Source organism: Pleurodeles waltl, chromosome 5 (assembly GCF_031143425.1).
Source record: "Pleurodeles waltl isolate 20211129_DDA chromosome 5, aPleWal1.hap1.20221129, whole genome shotgun sequence".
NCBI lineage: Eukaryota > Metazoa > Chordata > Amphibia > Caudata > Salamandridae > Pleurodeles > Pleurodeles waltl.
Window position 1 is genome coordinate 895,611,583 of NC_090444.1, and position 21,749 is coordinate 895,633,331.

Sequence of the window (21,749 nt, forward strand, 5' to 3'; positions counted from 1 at the left end):
TATCTTGAGTAACTGAGCCATCTGACATCAGCACACCATCAATGCGCCAGTGTACAGAGGGACATTACCTAGTAGATATCCTTCACCAAACTCCCCAGCTAGCAGTCTTGCGTGAATCCCGCTGTGACAAAAGATGTATGAATCATGTGTGCTCCCTGGGTACCTGGCCACGAGATCAGTTATGATGTAGGAGGCATTGCATAACACCTGTATATTCATGGAATGTTGGTATTTACGGTTGCGGTACACATACTCTGTGGCTGACGGTGGACAGATTGCAACATGTGTCCCATCTATGGCACCTAGGACGTGGGGGAACCGTGCTATCTGGTAAAAATCAATTTTTCATGCATCGCAGACCACGTTTTTGCATTCGCAAACGGGCAAATTTTGCGATTCGCACCGTTTGCGAATGCAAAATATTTTGATACATCTGGCCCCTTGACTCTTATTTAAGGGTCAAATAATGCTAAACTGTTTCAATAAAAAAACTCACGAAAGACTTCTATGCTGCAGGAACCCCGGCCTTAATGAGACTTTAGAAATTGCGAGAGGTATTGAGAGATCAGTTTTAGCATCAATGGAATTAAAAAAATCCAGGAATGATTTGGAGACGGAGTCAGTTAATGCTATAGTAACCTAGCCTAAATCAGTTACTTTCAAGGCTTCAGAAAGCAAGAAACAAGGCACATGCTTCAGGTCCGGCTACAATACTTGCTTGGCCAATGCAAAAAATTGTCCAGCTGTAGGAAAAACTTGTGCAAAATGCAAAAAGCCTGGACATTTTGCACAAGTGTGCAAGAGTACCCAGAAAGTTGGCATGTTGGAATTTCAGGATAGTAATGCGAATAATAACGTTTGCACCATCCAGAGTAGTAAAGGTTTTGTCCATAGAAAACTCGGAGGACAAATGTTGTAAGAAGAATACAGGTGATCTTTCATGTATGATTGTAGGAGATTGGCCTGGCTTATAGTGGGTACCTTGTGGTATTTACACCTTGTGCCAGGTCAGTTATCCCTTATTAGTATATTAGAGGTGTTCTAGCAGCTTAGGTTGATAGAGGTAGCTAAAGCAGAGCAGCTTCGGCTGAACTAGGAGAGATGCAAAGCTCCTACTATACCACTTACACAATACTCAGAGTTACTAAAAAGAAAGGTACTTTATTTTAGTGACAATATGCCAAAAGTATCTCAGAGGTTATACTCCCTTAGGAGGTAAGTAATATACACAAAATATACACACAAACCAAAATCAGGTAAGTAATAGTTAGAAAAGTAGTGCAAACAATGTAGAACACAATAGAATGCAACAGGGAGAAATAGGCCTTGGGGCAACACAAACAATATATACTCCAAAAGTGGAATGCGAACCACGAATGGACCCAAGGCCTAGTGTAGTCTGTAGAGGGTCGCTGGGAGTGTAAGAAAACACTAAGGGTGTCCAAGATACCCCTCCCCAAGACCCTGAAAAGTAGGAGTAAAGTTACCCTACTACCCCAGAAAGACAGTAAAGTTGAGATAGGGGATTCTGCAAGAACAACAACTGACTGCAAAACACTGAAGATGGATTTCTGGACCTGAGGACCTGTAAAGGAAGGGGAACAAGTCCAAGAGTCATGCAAGTGTCCAAGGGGTCAGGAGCCCACTAAACCCCAGATGAAGGTGCAAAAGGGCTGCCTCTGGGTAGAAGAAGCAAAAGATTAATCAACAACGGAAGGTGCCAGGAGCTTCTCCTTTGGTCAGAAGATTTGTCCCATGGCGTGCTGGAGGATGCAGAGTTGTTTCCATGCAGAAAGACCACAAACAAGCCTTGCTAGCTGCAAGAGTCATGGTTAAAGGTTTTGGGTGCTGCCAGTGCCCGGGAAGGACCAGGAGGTCGCCCCTTGGAGGAGGAGACAGAGGGGGCACTCAGCAACACAGAGAGCCCATGCTGAAGCAGGCAGCACCCGCAGAAGTACCTGAACAGGCACTTAGAAGATCTGAGAACGATGGTCGACTCAGAACAACAAAAGAGGGTCCCATGATGTTGGAGTCCAACTCAGCAAGTTGGGCAGTGCAGGATGGAGTGCTGGGGACCTGGGCTAGGCTGTGCACAAAGGAAGTCTTGCAAAAGTGCACAGAAGCCCGAGCAGCTGCAGTTAAAGCAGTACACAGGATTACTGTCTGGCGTCGGGAAGCAGGGACTTACCTCCACCAAATTTGGACAGAAGGGCCTCTGGACTGTCAAAGACACTTGGACCCAGCTCCTGTGTTTCAGGGACCACGCTCGTCAGGATGAGAGTGGACCCAGAGGGCCGGTGATGCAGAAGTTTGGTGCCTGCGTTGGCAGGGGGAAGATTCCGTCGAACCACTGGAGATTTCTTCTTGGCTTCCAGTGCAGAGTGAAGGCAGACAGCCCTCAGAGCATGCACCACCAGGTAACAGTCGAGAAAGCCAGCAGGATGAGGCACTACAATGTTGCTGGTAGTCTTCTTGCTACTTTGTTGCGGTTATGCAGGCGTCCTGGAGCAGTCAGCGGTCGATCCTTGGCAGAAGTCGAAGAGGGAAGTGCAGAGGAACTCTGGTGAGCTCTTGCATTCATTATCTGGTGAGATACTCACAGGAGATACCCTAAATAGCCACAGGGGAGGATTGGCTACAGAGAAAGGTAAGCACCTATCAGGAGGGGTCTCTGACGTCACCTGCTGGCACTGGCCACTCAGAGCTCTCCATTGTGCCCTCACACCTCTGCATCCAAGAAGGCAGAGGTCTGGGACACACTGAAGGAGCTCTGGGCACCTCCCCTGGGAGGTGCTGGTCAGAGCAGTGGTCACTCCCCTTTCCTTTGTCCAGTTTCACGCCAGAGCAGGGCTGGGGGGATCCTTGAACTGGTGTAGTCTGGCTTATGCAAGGAGGGCACCATCTGTGCCCTTCAAAGCATTTCCAGAGGCCAGGAGAGGCTACTCCTCCCAGGCCCTTCACACCTATTTCCAAAGGGAGAGGGTGTAACACCCTCTCTCAGAGGAAATCCTTTGTTCTGCCTTCCTGGGACCAGGCTGCCCAGGCCCCAGGGGGGGCAGAATTCTGTCTGATGGGTTGGCAGCAGCGGTAGCTGCAGAGGAGACCTCGGAAAGTTAGTTTGGCAGTACCCGGGCTCTATGCTGGAGACCCGGGGATGCATGGAATTGACCCCCCAATACCAGAATGGTATTAGGGTGACAATTCCATGATCCTAGACATGTTACATGGCCATGTTCGGAGTTACCATTGTGCACACGTGTAATGGTGTCCCCGCACTCACAAAGTCCGGGGAATTTGTCCTGAACAATGGGGGGGGCACCTTGGCTAGTGCCAGGGTGCCCACACACTAAGTAACTTTGCACCTAATCTTCACCAAGTGAGGGTTGGACATATAGGTGACTTATAAGTTACTTAAGTGCAGTGTAAAATGGCTGTGGAATAATGTGGACGTTTTTTCACTCAGGCTGCAGTGGCAGTCCTGTGTAAGAATTGTCTGAGCTCCCTATGGGTGGCAAAAGAAATGCTGCAGCCCATAGGGATCTCCTGGAACCCCAATACCCTGGATACCTAGGTACCATATACAAGGGAATTATAAGGGTGTTCCAGTGTGCCAATGAGAATTGGTAAAATTAGTCACTAGCCTGCAGTGACAATTTTAAAAGCAGAGAGAGCATAAACACTGAGGTTCTGGTTAGCAGAGCCTCAGTGATACAGTTAGGCACCACACAGGGAACACATACAGGGCATACTTTATGAGCACTGGGGTCCTGGCTAGCAGGATCTCAGTGACACATAGGCAAAAACAAACATAAATACAGTAAAAATGGGGGTAACATGCCAGGCAAGATTGTACTTTCCTACAATGATTTCAATAGGTGACATTCAAATCCAGGTCAATTGTTGATTCAGGATCTCCGATCACATTTATAACTGGTAATTTATATAACAAGAATTGGAATTCGGTTCAGTTGTCACCACCTGACATTCACACAATTGTATTTGGTGGACATGACATAGACATGCTGGGTTACTTTAATGAGACTATACATTATGAAATAAGCTCTATATCAACAAAAGAGTATGTAACGAAGAGAGGTTACAAAATTGTAGGCTAGAAAGACCAAGGCATATTTGGTATGATTTTGTGACCAGGCACGGTGTATCCCATTTCACTTGTGGATGTACCTACACCAAAAGGAGCTTTTCAACACTTAGGGGCATATTTAAGGAAGGTGGCACTGCACCTAGTGCAGCACCACTATTTTTGCACCCCTTAGCGTCCCCCTACCGCCACCATGTGTGCACTGTATCTAGTATACAGTGCACCATGGCACAGGGTAGGGGGCGATAGTTTAATTTTTATTGATGCTATTGATGTACTCTGCAGGAGTAGAGCAAAAATATTGGTGCTACTCCTGCAAAGTACATAGGGGCCCACTATAAATAATGGAAGCCCCATTTTAACGCCTGCTCTGAGCAGGCATTAAAAGTGCCATTAAACATGATGCAAGGAAATCTATTAGATTTCCTTGCGCTATTTTTTTTCGGCCCCACTAATAGGGGAACGGCCACTTTGCAACCATTATGCCTGGTGCAGGCATAATGTAGCACAAAGGATTACAAAGTGGAGCAATGCATGCATTGTGCCACTTTGTAAATATGGCATGAGGATTTTGGCCTTGTTGGGTCACATTAGTGTTAAACAAATTACACTAATATGGCGCAAGGTGGCACTAGGGGCTTATAAATATGCCCCTTACTGAGTAAACATGCGTTTGAGGATCACTTGGGCACAGTGGAAGGCTATGAACATAAAATGATACTAAAAAAGGATGCTGTACCTTTCATCCACAAGGTGTACCCAATGAGGGTCATAAGGATCTACAGCAGCATTTGGGAAAATTGTGCACAGAGAAGGTTATTGCACCTATTGACATCTCACTATGGATCTCACCAATTGTTGCAAAAAAAAACTGGGGACATCAGACTGTGTATTGATTTGAGGGCACTCAACAAGAACATTCTAATTGACTGTTTCCCATAACCTAAAATACAGGAAATGTTAGCACAGCTAGGGGATGCCAAGATATTTTTGTGCATAGATTTGAGAGTGGCATACCATCAAGTGGAGTTGGCAGAGGAATCACACTCTCTTATAGCTTTCAACACTCCTTTTGGAGCTTACAGATTTTTAAGAATGCCTTTTGCCTTGGCCTCTGCATACTATGTTTTTCAAAAAACAATGTTCAATTTGTTTGGTAACTGTAAAAATGTTCTTGCTTATCAAGATGATATTCTAGTATTTTCAAAACCCAAAGATGAGCATATGCATGTGTTGAATGAGGTTCTGAGTATTTTTGGGGATAATGGGTTCATGGTTAAAAAGGAAAAATGCAAGTTTTTTGTTAAAAGCTTAGATTATCTAGAACACCACATTTCTGGGGCAGGCATTAAACCTAAGGCAGATTTGGTAAAGGTCATTTTAAACAGTCCTAGACCTGGGAACAAGGATCAAGTTAGGTTGCTTCTAGTACTCTGTGAATATTATTCACAATTTATTGACAACTCTTCCCTCCAGACAGAGCCCCTTAGAAACTTGCTACAGAAGGGTGAACAGTTTGTTTGGGTGGAATCTAAAGTATCAGCATTCAAGAATTTGAAAGATCTTATTGTGGGGGCATCTGTGTTGCCAGCTTTCAGAGATGACATACCAAGCATAGTGACAGTAGATGCTAGCGGTGTGGGGCTTGGAGCTGTTCTCACACAATTAGTGGAAGGCAAAGAAATTACTGTTGGTTTTGCCTCAATGTGTCTTTCCCCCCACTGAACGTAAATACAGTATGATAGAGTGGGAGGCTTTAGTATGTGTACGGGCAACCAAACATTTTTAAACCTTCTTGTGCGGGGAAAGATTTGTACTGGTTACAGAACACAAACCTTTCATTTACTTGATGTCTAAAAATGCACATAATATGGTGAGCTCGAGGTTGGTAAGATTGTTATCTAGAGTGCACAAATTCAATTTTTCAATCAAACACATTCCGGGCGGGAAGAATTCCTGTGCAGATTTTGTATCTAGATGTCCATTTGTTTCGGCAGACTGTTCAGAATGAAGATGAGGTAGAATGTGTGCTAGGTATGGTAGATGTCTTACATGTACTGGAAGGAACCATCAGCAAGAGTGACTGGAAGGAATGCTTTGAGTGTGATGAGTTTCAAAAGAAAAATAAAGAGTTCATAATTATGGGTTGGCCTGAATAAAGGAAAGTCTGTGATGGTTTTCATTCTTTTTACATAGTAAAATATGAGTTGACCTTAGAGGATGATGCCATATTATAGGGAAAGCTGTTAGTTCCTCCTTTGGAGTTGACTCTAGACTAATTGCTCAAGCCCATCAAAGACATCTCGGTATGACAGGAACTAAAAAGTGTCTACGTATGTTTTACTGGTGGCCTGGCATGATGCTGAAATTGAAATGTAGGTAGGCAGATGTGTAACTTGTCATGAAGCAGACAAAACAGTATGTGTGCGCTACACCCCTCTTCATGCTGTAAAATTTCCCGGCGGTCCATGGGAAAAGTTAGGGATGGATTTTGTTGGTCTTATGTATAATCTGCAGGTAGGGATGAGATACGCTTCGGTATTAGTAGATTCTTATTCAAAGTGGGTGGAGTGCAAATTTCTACCTGAATCATCTAGAGCAGCCGTTGTGCAGTTTTTGAAGGAAATATTTTGTAGGAAAGGAGTACCCCAAACTCCTGTAATGGACAATGGTGTCTAGTTTAAGTCATAAATCATGCATTCGTTTTTGCAGTTTTTTGGTGTTAAACACCTAACAGTAGCTCTGATTAGTCCAAAATGGAATGGCATAGTAACAAAAGTGAACAGAATGTTCAAAGAAACAATTCAATTTGGTATTATGGCAGGTGTGGATGTTTCAGATACAATCCAAGAGAAAATTTGGAGTTATCACAATACACAATATTCTCTCACTTGGGTATTTCCTTTTGTGTTATTAAAAGGCAGATATGGATCTTGCAAGTTAAACCCCAGATGGGTTTTGGAAGGTACTAAGGAGCATATTCATACTCCATGTGTGCCGAATTATTGTCTTTTTTTTAATGCAAATTCGGTGCAAAACTAACTCCATATTTATATTTTGATGCTAGTCATGTCTAGTGTCAAAATATTGGAGTTAGCACCATTTTTTAGATGTGTGAACCTACCTTGCGTCAATGAGATGCAAGGTAGGCGTTCCTATCTAAAAAATTGTGCTATCCCCACAGCCCCATATTTATCCCTGTGTGCTAAAATGACGCACGGGTGGGAGGAAGAGCTCAATAATTGTGCAAAGCTTGCTTTGCACCCTTATTTAACGCGTGAATCAGATCAGGTGTTGGGGGACCTGTGGACCCATTTCCATGGTGAAACACCATGGAATGGGCCAACAGGTGCCCTCCTCAAGTCCCAGGAACACCCACACCAGACAGACACCGGAGGATGGGGGACTCCATCCCAGGTAAGTAGGGTAAGCATAGGTAAGTATTTAATTTTTTTTAATTAAAGTGCCATTGGGGCGCAACTTGGGGCCCCCTGCATGGCACAGGGTGCAATGGCCATGCCCAGGGAACCCTGATCCCCTGTGCTTACCACTGGGGTGGTGGGCATGACTCCTGTCTTTCTACGACAGGAGTCATGTGGTACGGGTGGCTTTGCATCAGAAAATGACATTAGGCTGGTTTGAGGCAATTTTATTGCCTTGAACCAGCCTAATGTCATTTTTTTGGAGCAAAACAGCTTCTCCCATTTTTTTGTTTTTTAAGGCTAGCCTACCCTTTGTGCCAGATTGCGTCATTCCATAAATGTGGTGCATGGCTGGCATCCTGTAATGGGGCAAGCCGGCGCTATACTTTTTGATGCAAAACTGCGCAAACGCAGCTTTGCATCAAAAAGTATAAATATGGGCCTAAGGCCCATATTTATACTTTTTAGCGCCGGATTTGCATCATTTTTTTACTCAAAAGCGGTGCAAACTTGCAAAATACAATTTTATTTTGTAAGTATAAGCCGCTCTTGCGTCAAAAAGTGGCACAACTGTGGTGCTAAAAATGTATAAATATGGACCTAAGTGTTCTAACAGGTTACCTGATTTAGAATAATTGCGCGACAAGGTGGAAAGCGGCCAGATGAAAGGCAAAGTGAGATATGACAAAGATAAGAAGGTAAAAGAGGTATATTTTCAGGTGGGGGATGCTGTCAAGGTTAAAAGACTTATGGGGACCAAGAAGAGCAACTCCTAATTCTTTCCTAAAACACAAACCGTCAAGGTGTCCAAACATGCTGTGTTGGTAGAAAATGGAAGATGGAGGAGCAAGAGAAGTGTGGTGTTGATGGATGATGATGAGTTGTTAGTTAAACATGAAGACAAGCTAGATTCTCGAGCTCAGGGATTGTGGTTGGTTGCGCAAAATGTACACAAACATGCTAGACAAATGCAAATAGAGGAGCCTTCACCATTGGTCTTAGGTGCAGGTGACATGAGCAATGAGAGTAGGGTTGTTGAGAATGAAAGGCATCAGGTGGACGTTGAGGGTGAACTTTCGTTGCCTTCAGGTGAGTATAGAAGAAGGATATGTCCACCAAAGTATTTAAATGTCAGAAGAACGTTATGTTCTCCAAAGTGTTGTATTGGTTATGTATTGGTTTTATTTCATTTCTTTCCATAGGTTTTGAATTAGTATTGTTCGTTTGGGAGTTAGCATGTTTGTTTTGGGGTCACAACTGTATGTGGTCATGTGTTAAGAGGGGAAATGTGTTATGTTTAGCGTTCACGCGTCTCCGCATGAAAACATGGGTATGTTTAGCATTCACACGTGAGCGTGTGGTTATTGTCTTATTTGTGGCAGACAAAATGTTGTGGTTATATATTGTGATATACTGACCCCTGTGAATGTTCCAGGACTGAAAGTTACTCTGACCGACGCCTTGATCCGGAGCGGGGGTTCACTGTGGTACTGTTTGTTGGCAGTGAGAATAAATTCATCTTTTGTCAACTTCCTTGGCTTGTTGCTTTCTCCACTAGAGTGTTGTTTCTGAAACCTAGGTTGAACAATTAAAGTTGCCAACAGGCCCTTTGTCGGTATGCCTCATTCTTCAAAAACACGCAATTCCAGGGGCGACCCGGTGAACACTTCAAACTGCCTGCGCAAGACACGGCCATAACTGACCCGCACCACTGCTGCCAGGGCGAGACCCTAGAAGCTTCAAGACGGGCCCCAGCACAAGGGGCATTCACCAAAATAACCTCGGCCCGCTATGTCCCGTGAAAAAACTCCAGCTGGGTGACCAACAGCGGTGGTAATACTGCCAAAAGACGATCATCCATCGATCGATCAATGAATTGTATCTATTTACCAACGTGTGGTTGATTACAATTAACATTGGTGGGCAACTGATTTACACATACATATTGAGGCTGAAGATTTTGATTTGAAATACTCCCTTTTAGCGAACACTATGGGGGTCATTCCGACCCCGGCGGGCGGCGGGCGGCGCCCACCGGGCGGAGACCGCCAGAAGACCGCACCATGATCAAATGACCGCGGCGGTCATTCTGACTTTCCCGCTGGGCGGGCTGGCGACCGCCAAAAGGCCGCCCGCCCGCCCAGCGGGAAAGCCCCAGCAATGATGAAGCCGGCTCCGAATGGAGCCGGCGGAGTTGCTGGTGTGCGACGGGTGCAGTGGGACCCGTCGCGATTTTCAGTGTCTGCTAGGCAGACACTGAAAATCATTATGGGGCCCTGTTAGGGGGTCCCTGCACTGCCCATGCCACAGGCATGGGCAGTGCAGGGGTCCCAGGGGCCCCACAACACCCGTTCCCGCCATCCTGTTCCTGGCGGTTTTTACCACCAGGACCAGGATGGCGGGAAGGGGGTCGGAATCCCCATGGCGGTGCTGCGAGCAGCGCCGCCATGGAGGATTCTTTGGGGCAGGGGTAAACCGGCGGGAAACCGCTGGTTGCCCTTTTCTGACCGCGGCTTTACCGCCGCGGTCAGAATTGCCCATGAAGCACCGCCAGCCTGTTGGCGGTGCTTCCGCAGCACTCTGCCCTGGCGGTTTTCAACCGCCAGGGTCAGAATGACCGCCTATGTACGTTGGCATTGTTTTGATGGTCCAAACCACTCTGGCTTTAAAGGGTCCCACCGCATTATTCCCCACACATTTAAGCAGAAGCAGAAGAAATTACCTTCCTGTGATATTTTAGCTTATTGATACGCTATGAGAAATTACATTCTGGGGTCAGAACTAGGGTCTCACTGGGAGAGAAAATAGGCCCAGGCACCAAAAATAAAAAGTGGTCCCCGTTAGCAAATCAGATAGCTAAAAAAGTGCACAGCATTTGCAAATTGGGGACATTTTAAACTTGTAAAGACGTATCTTTTTTTTGCATTTCTTTATTGATTTCCCAACTATAACAAAAGTGCGCGAAAGAAAGGTCACCCACAATCCAAAAGAAAAGAAATATAAACTTTTAAACAGTGGAGATACAGATCCTTATCAGAAGTCACTCGTCATGTCATGTTGCACTATGGTTTGGTCGGATCTTGTAGGAGCTGAGGCGTGTTGGTGAGTACATCATCCTCAATACACCATCATACAGATTTTCATCAACTCATGCAGTACATCAGAAGCAAGTGTAATAAAGCAGAGTAAGCTAGTGGAGTCCAAAGGGGAAATCTGGCATCTTCAACTATCTTACTCCTTTGTTATTTTTAGGGGGCATCGAGAAGCCGGGATACTGGGTCCCATGGGAGTGACACAAGCATATACAGAGTTATGCCAGGGGGAAGCTTGGTAAATGTGTTCTCGTCTTGGGTATTAGCCCGGGATTGTGCCTGTTGGGTGTAGGTCGCCCTGTTAACTGGTACTCTGTTGTTCTGAGAGGCTGTGGTTCTTGTCAGGGGATTGTGAGTTGGGGTTCTCCATTCGCCTTGTAAAAATACACCTTTGTAGTGTTTTATAAAGAATGTGGGAGCAAATGTATTTGTGCTTGCTGCAGAGGCGATGTTTATAGTAATATCAGAGACATAAAAAGTAAAAAAACAAAACTGGCTCACAAGAAACTAAAACAGGTCTATGAGGAGCAAACAGGCTCAGACAGTGAATTTTCAGACCAGCCCTGGTCACCCATTAGCCTGTTCTAGCCATGGTAGGAATAATAAAAATATTACGATCCAGACGCCTCCAGACAGCCCACACTCCCCCCCACCAGCTATATGCAGACCGACAATCTTACTTGTTGGAAGAAGTTTTTATTAACACGACTTTAGTATTCTCTTAGCATAAATTAGTGACCATAAATCTTTTTCTGACAGGATCCCTTCCTGTCCTGAACCACCATTGGACGACACAAGTGACCCATATCTCACCTGTATCCTTAGGAGGGGCGGTTACCCAGACTACACCGTTCCTTGTCCTCACGCTCATGGCTCCGCACCCCCTCCAAACACCAATCAGTCTCGGGGTGTAACGGGGTGGCCAAGAGCTGGAACCCCATGGCCCCCCCAGCGATCTGTGCTCCCTTACCCCTTAATCTGGTGTGTACATCTGCATGTTGGCTCAGAACTTCAGGATCCTATCCCTGGTGTCCTCTTGGGGCCCCAACCTTGGGGACCCCACTGTTGTTTCTGGTCACTTTAATACCTCAATTTCCGCCACGAGGTCGACCAGGGATCCAAAGGTCCTTCGCCCTCCCCACCCGCAAAAAGACTGCGAGCAAAAAACCACATGTCATGAATGAACTGATCGGTACCAGCATCCGACAGATGCACCATGTCCTTGTGAAACATGTGAGGGCCCGTTAAAAGTTTGTGAGGAATGTTCCATAGCTGCCCTGGACCAGGGCATAGTTTAGCCATTCCCGCGTTAAGTCTGCGTACTGAAACATTGATTGTTCTTGATTTGATTCCTGCACCCCATCGAGGCACCATGTGGGACCAGGCAATTGCCGCGTTTGGGTAGTATTTTGCCAATTTCGTGATCTCCATGAATATTGTTTCTCTCAGTGCCTTGCGACCCATTCGCACCAAGTCATTGCCTCCTAGGTGAATAATGATGAGATCCGGGAACTGTAGCCCCTCAAATCGTTTTGCTAAAGTGACCAACTGTTGCAGTTGGGCGATTCCCACTCCGCCAACTCCGCACCAATGAAAAGCCACGCCTTGAACAATCGCCGGATTCGGCTCACGGAGCTGTTGCACCCTGTACGCCGCCCGTCAAACAAACGAATGTCCCAAGACCCATACTACATGATGTGACATTGCACTGAAATGAAAAGAAAAGAGCATGAGGATATCGCACTTCAGAAACCAGTTTTTGCGACTATACCAGTTCAGGCCTAATGTACCGTCTATAGCAATCCGATGACCGACGACCGAAACCCTTTACCTTGGACACTGGCAGGCCCGCGGTAGCCGCCAGCGTAGCTGCCCCGATTCAAAAGGAATGGGAGGAGTACCCTTGTTGGTCAATCCCCATCGCCCTCAATGCTACCTAGAAGAACTCTAAAAATTCGTAGCGGGAAAGACATTCCCCGTTAGCGTGGATGAACAAAGCAGAAGAGCCTGATGGAGGACGGACCGAGAGGTACACACTCATCAGTTTCACAGGGCAGAGGGGGGATCCAATAGCAGCACTAAGTGTAATGCGCACTCCTCTTTTAAGCTGGTCCGTTTTTGACTTGCGCAGGACTATTGATATTGACATTGATAATAACTCTGCACTGACCACCACATCTCCCCACTGCAACCCACCTGCATGATCGCCCCTGGAAGAGCCCACCAATTCACTGATGCAGAATGCCCCATAGAAGGCTATCAAAAACACTGCCGAAAATAGTGCTGACTCAGCCTGCAAGGAGCAAACTGTTGGGAGGGTGCGCAGAAGATACTCTAGGAGGGAGGCTGTTACTGGGCGCCTAGAGTCTGACCTAACCTGGACAGCCTTGGCCCATCCCGCTAGAGCCCGTTTTATAATAAAAGTATTCAGAGGTGTCTCCATGTTCCTGATTCTAGCGAAAAAGCGTATTGCAGACAGGCAAGCTTTGTACAAGAAACTGGACGTCCCCTGTCTTTCAAATGCTGCATGAAAGCGCATATCGCTGACTCAGAGAACAATTCTGAAATTTGTTGCACCTGCAAGAACCGCCTGTACTGGTAAAAATTGTTCTCATAAGTCCTTCTAGTACGCGCCGCTAAAGATGTTGTTACTAAGCCTGGGAGGACGGGACACCAATCTTCCACAGAGATTCTGGTAACTCCGTCATCTTCTCCTTTGCCTGAGGGTGATACCGCAGAAAGTCCTGCATCAATGAGCGAGATAAGGTGTCAGCAGCATTGTCATAAATCCCTGGTACATGTTTAGCCCGGGATGTAATGTATTGTAAACATGTTAATATTAAACGTTTTAGTAGGCGGAGAACCAGTGGGCATGTAGCCCTTTGACGACTAATGGCTTCTACTACAGCCATGTTGTCAGACCAAAAGATTACAAATCTATTCTTAAATTCCTCCGCCCAGATAATGACTGCAACAACAATAGGGAAGAGCTCCAAAAAGGCTATATTCTTTGTCCAGCCCAAACTGACCCATTCTGATGGCCAATCCGCCCTGCACCACAGAGGCCCCAAGATTGCGCCAAAACCCATGCTACCGGCTGCATCAGTATAAAGCCCCACAGTAGGGCTGGAAACCGCCGGATGAGGCCAAATTACCGCCCCATTAAAGTCTTGCAAGAAAACCTCCCACAACTTTAAATCCTCCCTAACCTCCAGTGACAACCGAGTGTGATGGTGCTTCTCAGTCAACCCAGCCATTGACCTAGCGATGGACCTAGAAAAGAGGCGGGCCATGGGAATGATCCTCAGAGCAAAATTCAGCTGACCCACCAGCACCTGAAGTTGGTGAAGGGTGACTTTTTTCTCTGATAACGTTTGTATGGACTCCTTGAATACCTGTAGCTTATCCTTAGGCAGGCAACACTCACCTGCCACTGTATCAATCTCAATCCCCAGGAAGGTAATGCAAGTAGAGGGCCCTGCTGTCTTATCTGGAGCCAAAGGGACCCCAAAGTCTTCAAACATCGTGATCAAGGCCCGGAGCGCCCACCCGCATTTCTCTGACCTAGGCGGACCCAATACTAAGAAATCATCCAAGTAATGAATGACGTTGTGGTGTCCGGTGCGAATTGAAAAGGTCCACTGTAGGAAGGTGCAGAACTGCTCAAAATAGCTGCACTATACACTACAACCCATGGGCATGCATTTATCATAAAAATACCCACACTGGAATTGGAAACCCAGTAGGTGGTAATCCTCGGGTGGACTGGGAGAAGTCTGAAGGCTGACTCAATGTCGGTTTTTGCCAACAAAGCCCCATGGTGTAAGGCGCTCACTTTTTCTAAGGCTTAGTCGACTGACGCATAACGGACCGAGCACAGCTGGGGATCGATGGCTTCATTTACCAATGCTCCCCGAGGGGCAGACAAATTATGAATCAACCTGAACTGACCCGGCTCCCTCTTAGGAACCACCCCCAATGGGGAACAAACAAAGCCTTTCAAAGGCGGGCAGAGGAAGGGGCCTGCTAACCTGCCCAGAGCGCATTCTTTTGCTAACTTCTTGGCCACCACTGTCGGGTTCCGTAATGCGGAGATTACATTTTTACAATGATTCACTGGAGAGACATTGAGGGCTGGGATTCTAAAACCAGAGGAAAAACCATGTGCGAGTACCTCTGTGGACCCAGTCGCAGGATAAGCCTGCAACCATGGGAGCAGAGTGTCAAACTTAATAGGGGACAGCAGAGGAGAATCAGTTAGAGGGCTTGTTCGCATCTCTTCCTTTTTCCTTGGTTTTTTTGATGCATTTAAACTCTGAGTGAGAGGGGTGTCCACAAAAGGAACAGTTGTGTCTGAACTTGCAGGACCCTGCGGGGCGCGAACATATCTTTCTATTGAACGCCCAACAACATCCTTTCTTCTCGCCTGAGTATTGTGCCCGAAAGGGCTGCCTCCCTGGTGCTTTGTTATTAACACATTCTAATCAGAAGTTCACCTCTGTTTGATCCCAACCAATAGATGGATCTTCCACTTTAGCCCAGCGAAAATCCCTATCATATTCCAACCAGGCAGACCCCCCCATAAGTGTGCTGTGCCTTCAGTATCTTGTTTGCATAGTAAATCATCGAAATACCCAAATCCGGTTTCTTTTCTAACATCACTGACATGAATACATTGAAACCAAACAACCAGTTCGTAATATTCTCCTCCACCTTGGGTTTCTTGTCCCCAGAGGAAGATGTCTTAACTTCTTTATCTTTATTATCTACATCCCTTCTTTTTGCCCTGATTAATTAAAATATGTCGACACATTCCCCCTTCCAAATCTTATCTTTTACTTCTGCACTAACGTGTGCTGCCAGCTTACCTAGTCTTGACAGTATGCATCGGTTGTCCCCTCCTTTGCCGAATTATCCTTGCCTGGACCCTTGCCATTATCGGTCAACCCATTTGTAACTAAAGGGCTTGCAGTATTCACAGCTCTTGGTGTCGGGGTGACACTCAGGTTTCTTGATGCCGTCTGCGGTGGGATTGAGCTATGTGCTGCCGCAAACGCATCTACCCGGCGCTTCAGTTCCATTAATAAATTTTGCAAAGAGTCGTTTGAATTCCAAAGAGTTGTAGGCGGGGGTTACTAGGTGGGCCATTAATATTTACTAGTAGTCTAGACACTTCCAGTAAGGCTTGCCTGGTTGGATCTTGGACCTGTGCCTGCTGCGTGGGTACCTGAGGTGTAGGGGGTGCCATGGTTAGCGCTTCTGGCGTTGGAACCCCCGGCAAGGGGGTTGGTGGGACCCCTGGCCCCGTTGCGGGTGCCAAGGAAGCCAATGATTTGCGTATATTAGCTAAAACTTCGGCCATACCTAGCCCTGTTGACATGGTCGCTCCCTTGCTCACCCCCTGAAGCTCAGGCAGCGCGCTTACAGCGGGAACTGGTATCTCAGGCACCACGACCTGTTCCGGGAGACTAACAACTAAGGTAGAAGACTGCTTAGGAGGGGCGGAAGCAGGTGCCTTCCCTTTATTCCTGCGCTTCACCGGAGGAAACGCTGCGCGAGGGGCTACATGGGACCGTCTAGGACGACTGCTATCAGCCCCATTATCTTTGTTATCTGATGCTACATCACTACTGTCAGTATCATCATTGCCTAACTTTTCCAGAACCATCTTCAATAACTGGGATAACTCTGGATAACTCTGGGTCTCTCCCTTTTCTCTTCCCTGCGCTTGCCTTGTTAGGTGGCATGATGTAATGAAGTAACAGCGGCTACCCTGCAGCGCAGCAATTTTTTTAAAAAATTCAGCACAATGTATACAAAGGCGTTAAAGATGTCCCTGTAAACAAAACAACAACATTACACAGTTACTCAAAACGCCATAAAAACACAATCAGTCCTACCATTTAGTTGGACAGTAAACTAGACCAATTTAGATCCCACTTACAGGCCCCTTGCCAGCTCAGGCCACCAAGCCACCAACCAGGCTACTGGAAGACACAACTATGACCTACTGCTGTAACTGCAATAACAACACTTGTTAGGTCACTGGAATGCAAGCAGAGGCCAAGGAAAATTGTGGGCTGAAAAAAGGCAAATAAAACAAGGGAACCAAAAACGGTATCCCAAAATGACAAAAGTTATGACAACAGCATTGAACAAATGTTTAATAATTGAAACCAACACATGAAGCGCAATCGCACGGTGACACAAATTATAACAATAGTTTAAAAATGCCTGCCGGTGAATGCTAGGGAATCATGTTAAGATATAGCCCAATTTAAAGAAACGCCACAAGTGGCAATTATAAATACCCACGCGATTCAATAAAGGGGGAGAAAAACACTTTAAACAGTTATGTGTGCTAAATCCTTTGAAACACAAGGCATTTGAATCCAGTACACCATTCAATTATGAGCAGTAGCGCTCTAAACAGATATAACGGCAGTGATGCGCACCACCCTTAGAGCGCAAGGTATTTAAAACAAACACACGATTCAATTATGGGTACAGCGCGCAAACTTTAAATAAACTCTTATAGAGGCAATGGGATGGTTTTTTAGCCCTTGCTCACAAGCATGAAGAGACTCCACTTGAGGCGAGGAGGAAGGGGGAATTTGCTGGAGCCCCCGCAGAGGAGACCTGTGAAGAAGTAGTAACGTGTGCAAAAACCTCTGTGACAAAACACAACGACCATCAACCCAACCTCTACTTACGCGCTGTTCTCCGATGACCGAACACAATTCTCGTACATCGACTCCTCCGGGGACTGTCCTACGACCAGCAACCAGGTCCAACCGCAGCACTGACAAATCCGGAAAAAACGCACGCAAGCAGTTGGAAAACAACTGCCCCCGCAAGCTCCAGCCGCTGCGTCCGACTCCTCTCCTTCTCCAGGCTCCGACGAAGCAGGGGTCGAGTGGTTCTGTACGCCGATGAAGGAGGACCCAAAGCAGTCGATCGACCCAACTGCGGGCCCCCGCAAGCCCCAGCTGCAGCGTCCAAAATAAGAAGGACGAGCCTTATTGGGGGGGGGCTCTTGAATAGCCCCCCACCGGCATGCGGCGGCTGGAACCGGCTAGCGTCCAACGCAGCCGCTACGATTCCTCTATTGGTCTTCTGCTCCCACGCCTCATGAGGCGTGAGGGCGGAAGTCATTGGCAAGCCCCTTGCACCACCAGTGCGTAGGGGAGCGTCGGGCCTCGGAGGCCCTGTTCCCTAATGGGCTGCGCTCCCCCATGTTGGGGGGCGCTTTACCCTAAGCTTGTGCTGTCAAATTTGTCAGTCTGCCTCAGTCAGACCTGTCAATTTTGAAAAAAATGTATTGTCTGAGGCTAGCAATAGAGGAAAGGGTGAAGCCCTGCTGAAGGGGCTGTGGTTTTGAGACCCTCTCTGCCTGAACATTCATGGAGAGGCCTTTGAGGCATGGGGCAGTGGAGAGATTGAGCGACTATGTGCCTGGCACAGCCTGAGCAGTCGCTCCTAGTCACCCCAAAAACACAAAAGCATCTGACACTGCCTTCCATGTCTCGGGGAGTTAGCAAATCCTGTAAAAGCCTTTGAACACGAAAAACATCCACCCAAACTAGAAACCTATTCAATGTAGGCATTTCTGGCTAACCTTGTGTTCAACGTGTGATGTCAGCTCTTCACTGGGTCGTGTGAATAGTACCTATATTATGTGACATATGGCGTCACAGTCTGAGTTGGCAAGTCTGCTAAGATAACAAGTAGGTCCTCTCAAAATGTATAGATAGTAATGGTTTCGGGTGGTCAGCTGGCAAGTCACAAATCAGTTTGGAACAAAATGTGTTCGTTGTATTGTAGAGTTACATTTATTTCTCACCTCATACCCCTAAGGAGGCCTTGAAGTGCATCCACTGGATGAAATAAGAGGTTGCTTCATTTGTTGTGTGTGGTTGGCAGAGTGTTGGTTTGCAGGGTGGCCTAGATAGGAGGACATTGAGAGTAGTGTGAGATTCAGAGGGGTGTTGAAATATACACACTGCCAACTGGAGTTCACACAACAGATGCAATAGATTTACCCTTACAGTCATCTCTTAGTGGTAAATATTTGTCACAGCATGCAGGGGCCATTGAGCAGTAACCTCATATTGCTTACCGACTAACAATACCAACCTAGTCTGAGCAGAACCTAATAATAAAAGGGATTATGCAAGCTGACCAGACTACCTACATCAGAGACTGAAAGTGGCGATCTGGTTGCACTGGTTCCCTCACAACAAGTGGAGCTACAGTCGGTAACCAAAGAGAGGAGTCTTGAAGGTCTCCTCCATAACTAACTAAAACAACCATTAATCCCTGAGTGGAAGCCTATGCACAGTACTAATCACTGGCATTTGAAAACCAGTGGGGATGTGGAACTGACAATGGCAGGGTCAATGAGTGCTTCATTCAATGAAGAGGCCTGAGTGGATTCAGATATGTCATGCCCACTGAAGAGGGATATTGGCTACTTCCCCCGCACCCATACCCCCTGTCAAGGGCTAGAAGTTTGTATGGTCTGTTGATTCTCCTTCTAGATTTCCCGAAATAAGGGTGACTCCTCCCAGTTGCCACCATTCCACCCTGCATGGAACAGTATATTTGAAAGGTGCCACTTTCCTCCTTAAAAAGCTACAAAACGGAGGAAAAACCCAAAGGAGAAAAATCTTCAGAATCTTAACTGATGGTGCAGAGAACTAATGACTACCTTCCTAGGAGCACTTCCCATCAGTTGCTACCAAGCCCCCCCCCCCACCCCTCCATTGCTACAAGGCCGTATCCATTCATCTTGATATTCAAGTAGGAAAGAGCAAATGTGCAGTCAACGCTGGCGCATTAACATCCAGTGAGAGGCAGGGTTGGCACCACAAGATCCAATGAGAGGCAGGGGCATGAAAATTCCAAAGACGGGAGACTCGGCCAGTCACAGATGACGTACAGGCATGTAAGTGGCCTGGACTTTTTTCCATGGGGAAGTCTACAAGCAAAGGAAGCCTTGGCCCTTTGCACCGCATGCGACCAATGTCAAACTGACACAGCCCCTTAGTCTTTGAAGACATACAATCCTATGACACCTATGTTTTCCTTCTGGTGTGATTTCAAAATGGCTACTGCCTGCACACCTTCCGTGTCTGTCACCCTCACAACAATAATTTCTGTCGCCCCTACGAGCGGATGTTGGCTCCTGGGTACACGTGGTTTACTGCGATGGGAGAATTCAGCTGGCAGCCACGGCCGCCCTCTGCCGTGACCTCTGTTTGTTTAACCTCTTCGTTCCCACAGTGTTCAGAATGTAGCTCAGCGGATCAGTTTTCAGTGATAAGTCGTACACCCCAGCCGTACTGTATGGTAACAGCTGATGAACGAGGAATGCGATGATGTTACCCACCCCCAAGACAGGGGCAGACAGAAGGCTCCCTTAAATTTCATCCATCACCCGCTCCTATTACAGGTTGTTCTCGGAACCAATAATGACATAGATCACTCAAAAACAGGCAAAATTAATTTAGCTAGTGGTGGCCGCCTGATGAAATTATTACAGCTGATAGCTTGGTATTTTAATTTGTGTCTGTAATTATTAATGAACAAGGCGGCAGATCCATTTGATGGCTTGAGTTTGCTTTAGAAAGTACAAAGCAAATGCGGACAAAGATAAAGTAAGTCACTGAATCTATTTTCTTCTGATACAATGACTATGGCGTAACTGCGATCTCCAAAATATACTTGTGGCCCTGGTTGGAGAAGGAATCCTGCCTGGATGAGCCATTGAAATCGGAACCCGTGGTAAAGGGCGAAATGGTTTCATCCACGTGTATCCTTTTGCACCAGGTTGCAGACGTGGAGTTCTGGTTGAGCGCAAAAATAATCACGCCTCCTTGCCAGCAGATGAGCCCGCACCTGCCAAGAACATTCATGAAAGTTGTATTGTGCGCACCTGGCACGCTCATTGCTTAGCACTTTTTTTTAAGTTATCAATTTGCAGCTATTAACGAACAATAAACCAAAGACCTGATGTGCGGCATAATACAGCTTCGTCGGTAGGCATCTTACATAAGAACCAGCATCCAGCCTGTGAGCCAGGCCCTGGGGCGTACTTTACATGAGGCAGAGGGTAAGGACAATTGAAACGGCGGAGGCCTCAAGGAAGGAAAAAACAAGCCAAAGTTGCAATGCCGTACACATCTGGTATTCCCCTTGAGAACCCTCCCAGTGGTCGAAGGACGGGGCCTTCATTCTTTGCGCCTGGGCACGCCCCTGCACGGCTCCCTGTCCCGCCCCAGCTAACCCTCCCCTGTACCCGGGAGCCTCTTTTGTTCGGCCAGCACCCATTCATGCAGATCTTCCTTTCAGAAGGAGAGGCGTGGTGGAACTGAGGCCATCCAACGAATGGCTATCCGCCTCTTAGCCAAGAGTAATTCCTATGGTCCTGTTTTGGTTCAGGTATGAGCCCAGCAAGCACTATTTAACAGACACCTCCAAGCACTTTTCTGTAACTGCCTGAAGCTTGTGCACCACTTCGGTCCATAATGAGACAACCTAATTCAGGACCATGTCATATGTATAAAGGACACTGGCAGGTCCACCCTTGCATCCTGGCACAACTCTGATCTAGCTGGGAAATTGGTGTGAAGCCTCTGAGGTGAGAGATAGATGTGATGTAAAAAATAAAAGTGGGACAACTGATAGGAAGCATTACACCTTACCTTCTTAACCAAAGTACATGCCCCATTCCACTATGTCTCTGTCAGAGGTCCGCAAGGTCAGCCTCTCACAATGGTCGGGCCCTAAGGGATTCGCATATTTGATCATGCTTTAGCACGGGGTATAGGCATGATATTATCCTCCTACTAGACCTCATATGTAGTAACTAGTCCAAAACTGTAGGAGACACAGGTTCCTCTGGGAAATTACCTTAGATTTCATGTGCCATCTTGGATAATTTTTAGTATTGCAGAAACTGTGCCGCCCTAATCGGAAAATGTGTTGTGCATCATCAAAGGTCAGAAGATTCCTGTCTACGTACAGATCGCTCAGAGTATGATATGGCCTTCCAGGCCACACTTGCAGATACATTGACGCTCGTATATGTTTAAAGTTGCAAAGGCACCATATATTTGAAAGCTTAGTATT

At 46.6% G+C, this 21,749-nt stretch overlaps 1 long non-coding RNA gene across 1 annotated transcript in view; it reads right to left on the reverse strand.

Annotated features, from left to right (window-relative positions):
- The window catches only part of LOC138297333 (uncharacterized), a 35,344-nt gene extending 17,657 nt beyond the window's left edge, over positions 1 to 17,687 (reverse strand). Inside the window, exon 1 of the long non-coding RNA XR_011204033.1 lies at positions 17,330 to 17,687. This is a non-coding gene — a long non-coding RNA (uncharacterized lncRNA). The remainder of the gene's footprint in view (positions 1 to 17,329) is intronic.
- Positions 17,688 to 21,749: the final 4,062 nt, after the last annotated feature.